Raw genomic sequence first — 6,453 nt, forward strand, 5'->3', positions numbered from 1 at the left:
GGGTTGGAGTCATTTCAAGTTAGTGATCGCAGAGATGTCATCATGTGTACAGCCAACTAGATCTGCCAGTGTTTTCCATTGGTGGCGGTCCCGTGCCAACCCCTCTGTATCCTCTAAGATGACGTTGAGTTTCTGGTGATCTTCCCCAATTACATCCAGCCATCTGGTGTGTGTGTGGGGGGCTACCATGAGGCCTCTTCCAGCCTGCAGCTGCTGCATCAAATGAGAGTAAATCTTTGGCAGGGTGACCTGGCAGGAAATGGAGGACATGTCCATACTAGTGCATGCAATGGGTAGCTACAAGTTGGGAGGCTACAGGTGATGTGTGCGCACACGGTTTTTTGTTGGAAACATGATGGTATCATTTGATGTTTACAATGGTTCTCAGGGCTCTGCTATTGAAGCCGTCGATCCTCTTTACCTGAGACTTCGAGAGGGGTTACGTTTCTGCTCCATAAAGGAGAACAGAGGGGACTAATGTGTTGTAGATGCGGAGTTTCATCTTGCAGTAGATAGAGCAGTAGCGCCAAAGATGCTTTCATAGGGCGTACATGACCCCAGCGGCCAGACCACATTTGCGGGAGTCCACTTTGTTTTTCATTTCTCTGGAACTTATAAATTAAGCATCAGTCATGTTGTGGGAGTGATTTCCAGAGTCAACTTTTCCTTTCTTCAAATTTTAAGGAATTGTGCTATGACGAAACCTTTAAAAAAACAGGCCAGTGAATCAACAAAAATAGTTAGACAAAATGCCACGTGGTATTCAACTCTCCAAGTTCAAATCCTATCAAAGTCAACTTTGCATTTCATTCTTTCGAGCTCTATAAAATAAGCATCATAGTATTTTGACTGTGTAGATGTTTTAGAAGGAACCTCAACCAAAACAGGAATTGAAAATTACAGCGGAGAGTTATTTCCCTTCTGTAATGTTGTTCTTGCTTATCTCCCTTGAATCAATATTCCCTCTGGTATATTTTCTTGGTGTAATTTTTTGTTCGATAATATCTGTGGTCTGTAGTTTAATGATAACTGAAACAAATTATAAATTTCATTCACATGCACAGAAAAACCTCGAACTTTTGTAAAAATGTTAATGATATGTGACACAAATTATAAATTTCGTTCACTTAAACAACAAAGCCGCGAACTTTTGTTGACGTTAATGTAATTAAATCGGTCCAATATAAAGATCCTCATCTGTTAACGAAAACATTAAAAAACCCAGCTTGCTGGATATTAAACGAATACAAAAACAAAGATTTGTGCAAACGAACCTGAATTGGAGGGGGGGGGGGACTTTCAGAAAATCCACAAGATCCGATTTTTCCCTCATAACTTTCAAGAAAATGGATATATATTGACTTTTTTTTACGGAATCCCACGTTTTCGGCTATGGAGAATCCGATTCTGGAAATTTTTTTTCAAAAATCGCAAATTCAAAATTTTAAAAGGGCTTGCTGTTGTATCTTCACTCATATTTTTTGTAACTTTCAAAAAAAAATAAATAAATAAAAAAGAACACTTTAATTTCACATGAATTACTTTGTCATATTATTGTTGGAAATTACTCTGAAAAAAAAAAAAATCATTGCAGAAACGTAAGTGGATTGATTACATATTTCTTTCATTATGTTATCGTAGTTTTATGAGATTTGGCTGTTATTTCTAGCATGTGGATAGCCTTCTTGAAGGCCAAGGCCAAAGAATTGAGAGGGGAGGGTGTTGGAGTTTTTTGTTTTTTTTTCAGCATGTATCCATTTTCCTGAAGGTTGTGAGGGAAAGATTGGATCTTGTGAAATTTCCGAAAGTCCTCACTCCCTCTCCAGGTTCATTTGTGCAATTTTTTTTTCATATTAGTTTTCTACACAGTTGTTAACACCCAGCAGGCTGGTTTTTGTTTTGTTTTCATTAATGGGTGAGAATCTTTATATTGACCATTAAATCTATTCAAGTACCTGTCTTATACATATATAGTTGGATAGGTTGTATTCCATCTAATGTGACTACTCAGAAGGCTGTAATATCATTTGACAAGAACACAGTATAAAGAAGTACATGGAACAAGGTGGTAACTTTAAATGTCTTTAATGCTGGCCATGCGTATATATACAAGCTGAATGATAAATGGAAATGTTTGATGGACAGTTGATGTCCTGAAAAAACGTTTCTTGTTCTTTTCGTCACATTTGCAACAGTTCTCTAACTGTGACAACTTAATGACTGACATATATTACAAATGACAGAGCATTTTGTTCAATTTCCTTAAAACAGCAAGTAAATCTTCCTAATAACACGCTCTACTTTTTGTGGATAATGTTGTTCTTAATATACTGGTGTAATGGCAACAGCTGGGATGCTTCTGAAGATAATTCTACTCAACCTTGGCTGAAACAACAACAGTTGTAACCCATGAACTACTTTACATGGTCGGTCATTCTGCGAGAAATAGCTGCCAAATATTCCTCAAATCATATCCAACTGTCTTAACAGATACTGGATAATATCATAGATACTATGTCAGATGGGACGGTCAAGATTTGAACACCTTTCACTACAGTTCTATTCATAATGGCTGCACCAAACTGGTAGATAAGTGAGCACACTGCTACACCATTAGTACCCAGGTGATCATACTGATACCTAGGTGACCATACTACTACACTGGTGATCATAAAGTTACCTTGGTGACCACACTGGTACCTAGGTAACCAAACTAGTACATTGGTGAGAGCACTGATACCTCATTGATGACAATGAGACCTTAGTGACCATACAGGTATGTAAGTAACTGCACTTTGACCTAGGTAACCATACTCGTATCTTAGTGGCCACACTAGTACTTAGATGATCACACTGGCACTGTGGTGACCACACTTGTATTGAGGTGATCATACTGGTACCTTGATCACCACACTGGTACATTGGTGAACATACTGGTATCCCAGAGATTGCACTGTATCTAGGTGACCAAACTAGTACCTTGATAAGCACTATGGTACATTGATAACTACATTGGTCTTTTCAGAAATTTTTCCTAAATATTTTTATTGAATACATACAAACCCTATTTGATTCCAGAATCAACGTTTCTACTGGAGGAATTTCAACCATGTTTCGTGGTCTGCTACCACAACAGCTCCTTTATAGGATCCAGTTAGCTCAATACATCATCAGGAGGAACCACGTCCGGTTTTGGCCCCTACTCCTCTACCGTTTTGACGTGGTGGAGCCCCGCCTTTCGGAGGTGTCTTCAGCTCTGGTGTTGGGTGCATGTCTTCTTTCTTCTATTCCCTGGCCTCTTCGATGCAGCATCAACGAGTGTCAGCGTCCGACTGATTGTCATGTCAAATTCCCCTTTTTATACCTGCTACTAGGCTCCAGCAGGCTGCCCCAGCAAGTTGTCACGTGACACTGTCTAAATTTCCCGCTGCTAGGGTCCAGTAGGCAGCCCCAGCAAGTTGTCACATGACACTGTCTAAACTTCCCGCTGCTAGTCTCAACTTAATTCTGTTTCTTCACTCCAGTAATAAAGTAGTTTCATAACTACATCCCCTGTTTCTCTATATAGTTAATTACCTATTGGAGACAGCCAAATCTCCCTCAAACCACACATTACCATCTTAAATATTTCATTATTGGTTAAGAGTAACAGAAAGAGCTGTGCTCATGTCATTTGCAGGGCTTACTTAAACAAGTGAAATTGAGTCTGTTAATGTGTAACTTGTTGTAAACTGATGACGACAGGGAAAAGAATAAAGAAAGGTATTTCAACAACGATCCCATTATACAAAAAGATAATGTGTGTGTGTGTGTGCATAGATAGATAGATAGATATAACATATAATCCATCATCATCAGGTAAAATTTTAAACAGCTGAGATATCTTACATGAACCTGAACAAATTCAGTATCAGTTGGATCAGTGGCTCATTCAGATTTAACATTCTAATATATAGAAGAATTCTCTCATATATATGGTCTGCAACATAAAGTGCATGAAGGGGGACTATAAGAACCAGAATACAACGTACATTGAGGAGACTTCTAGGAGTTTAGCAGAGAGACTAAATGTACATTGATGGAAGTATGATGACAGGTAACAGTTGGCTCAGTCAGCATGCCAGAGATCAACATAGTGACATGCTGAGCCAAATCAGCATCAATATTTTGTCTAAACACCTGAGAGACCCATCACTTTGACAGATACACATGTCTGTTCTTATAAATGAGACATTAATAGTACTGAATAGAAAATAACCATAGTAGACGGCAGAACTATAACACCACTGTTACCACTCACTCGTTATTCATATACGGATGCATCTATGTGGCAGGCATGCATGTGGTGGTATAGGCAAGTATATAGGGTTAGAATGACAGCAGGGTGCATGAAAATTTACACAAATAAATATATTTAAATAGGTACTATTCTAATACACATTCATACACATCCATGCTCACACTCATGTGCAAGCACATAGATATATGTAGGTACAGATGAAGTAGGAGTGGAATGACAGTAGGATACAAGGAATTCCAAACAAATAAATATGTGTAGTAATGAACAATTCTAATACACATCCACATGCATGTGCTGACAGGCACACACACACACACACGAACATACAGACACAAACACATGCACACACATACACAAAACACAGACACACACTGCAACACAAGCATACACACCACACATATACATGTACATGCATACGCTCACACTAACAAGTACAGGCACATGTACACACAGACATGCACAAGCACATGCAAATATGAATCCATGGGAACACATGCATACACACAGATGCTTACTTATTTTTAAAAAACCCATCAGACCACATGCATACTGAAATGCACTCCCATAAGCAAACACTCACATGTTCACACACACACACACACACACAGAACTGATTCAACCACATGAATACACAAACTTAAACACACTCACACATGCATGTGCACACCCATCCACACCCACACACATGTACAGGTGCATGTAGATGCTCACACATACACCTACCAATGTTAGGAACTACACCCATAAATCTTTATGGGAAGACAAGCAATATCCCAGCAGATCTGAGACCAAGCTAATCTTGAACAAAAGGTTGAACCCTTAGAGGGGTCATGGATGGCTAATGCTCACACACTCACAAACTCACATACAAAGCAGTCATGTTGGTGTACACAAACAACACACACGAACATGCGCATACACACAGAAACTTTTCTTTTACTCAAACCCTTACTTTCTCTTCTAAGCAAACACACACCTATGTATAGACACACACAGGGATACATACAATTCTCAGAGCAGATCTTGAAGAGAGAGGACAAGTTATTGAAAAGGTTGCGAAGAACTACAAAAGGACTCTTACAAAGAAACAACTGTTCGATTGTTTAACTAGCATTTTGAAGAAGTGATAGTGAACCAGTGCATGTTATTGTTATTGGTGTAATAGCCTACACCCCCAAGATGCAACAAAATTGACTTCAGCATAAGAATTCACATCAAGAATCTTGCAAACCAAATACAAAAATGAAGTGTGTATATATATATATATATATCTTGGGTCATCCCATAAATAATGCGGTTTTTTCAATTGCATGAACTAAAAGTCGGAGGGGGACAGGATAAATTACCTGCATCAACTTGCTATAAAAGCAGGTAGCAATTTTATCTTGTACTTATTCTTAGTGCAAGTTTTGAAGAGTGCAGTTCGATTTTAACAGTTACTTTTTCAAAGCTATAATGGAAGTGGTAAAGGAGCATATTTGGCATATTTTGCTTTATGAGTTCAATAATAGCAACAACGCAACAGAAAGTGCAAAGAATATTAATGCAGTATATGGTGTTCAGACAATAAATGTAAGCCAGTGTCAACGGTAGTTCTAGAAATTCCAAGCCGGAAACTCCAGCCTAGAAGACAAGCCTTGTCCTGGAAGAGCTGTGGAGCTCAACAAGGGCGTCCTGTAAACCCTGGTGGAACAAAATCCCATTGTAACTGTTGAGGAACTAGCAGAGAAGCTTTGATTTGGTCATTCAACCATTCATCGACACCTGCGTGCCATCGGAAAAGTCAGCAAATTAGGTCAGTGCATTCTTCACAAACTTTCTGAGTCTAATTGTGCACAGAAAGTAAATGTGTGCTCTTTGCAGTCATGTCTCACGAACGAACGAACCTTTTTTTTGGACCAAATTAGTGACTGGTGACAAGAAATGGGTTCTCTATAAAAATGTCCAGCACCGAAGACAGTGGGTAGGGAAGAAGAAACACCAGTGCCCCATAAGGTGTTGTTATCTTTTTGGTGGGATAGCAAAGGTTTAGTCCACTTTCAACTTTTAAACCCAAATCAAACAATAACAAAGGAGATCTACTACAAGCAGCTTGAGTGGCTTAAGTCAGCACTAGAAGAAAAACGACCATCTTTAGTTTCAAGACGAAAGGT

Source organism: Octopus bimaculoides, chromosome 11 (assembly GCF_001194135.2).
Source record: "Octopus bimaculoides isolate UCB-OBI-ISO-001 chromosome 11, ASM119413v2, whole genome shotgun sequence".
NCBI lineage: Eukaryota > Metazoa > Mollusca > Cephalopoda > Octopoda > Octopodidae > Octopus > Octopus bimaculoides.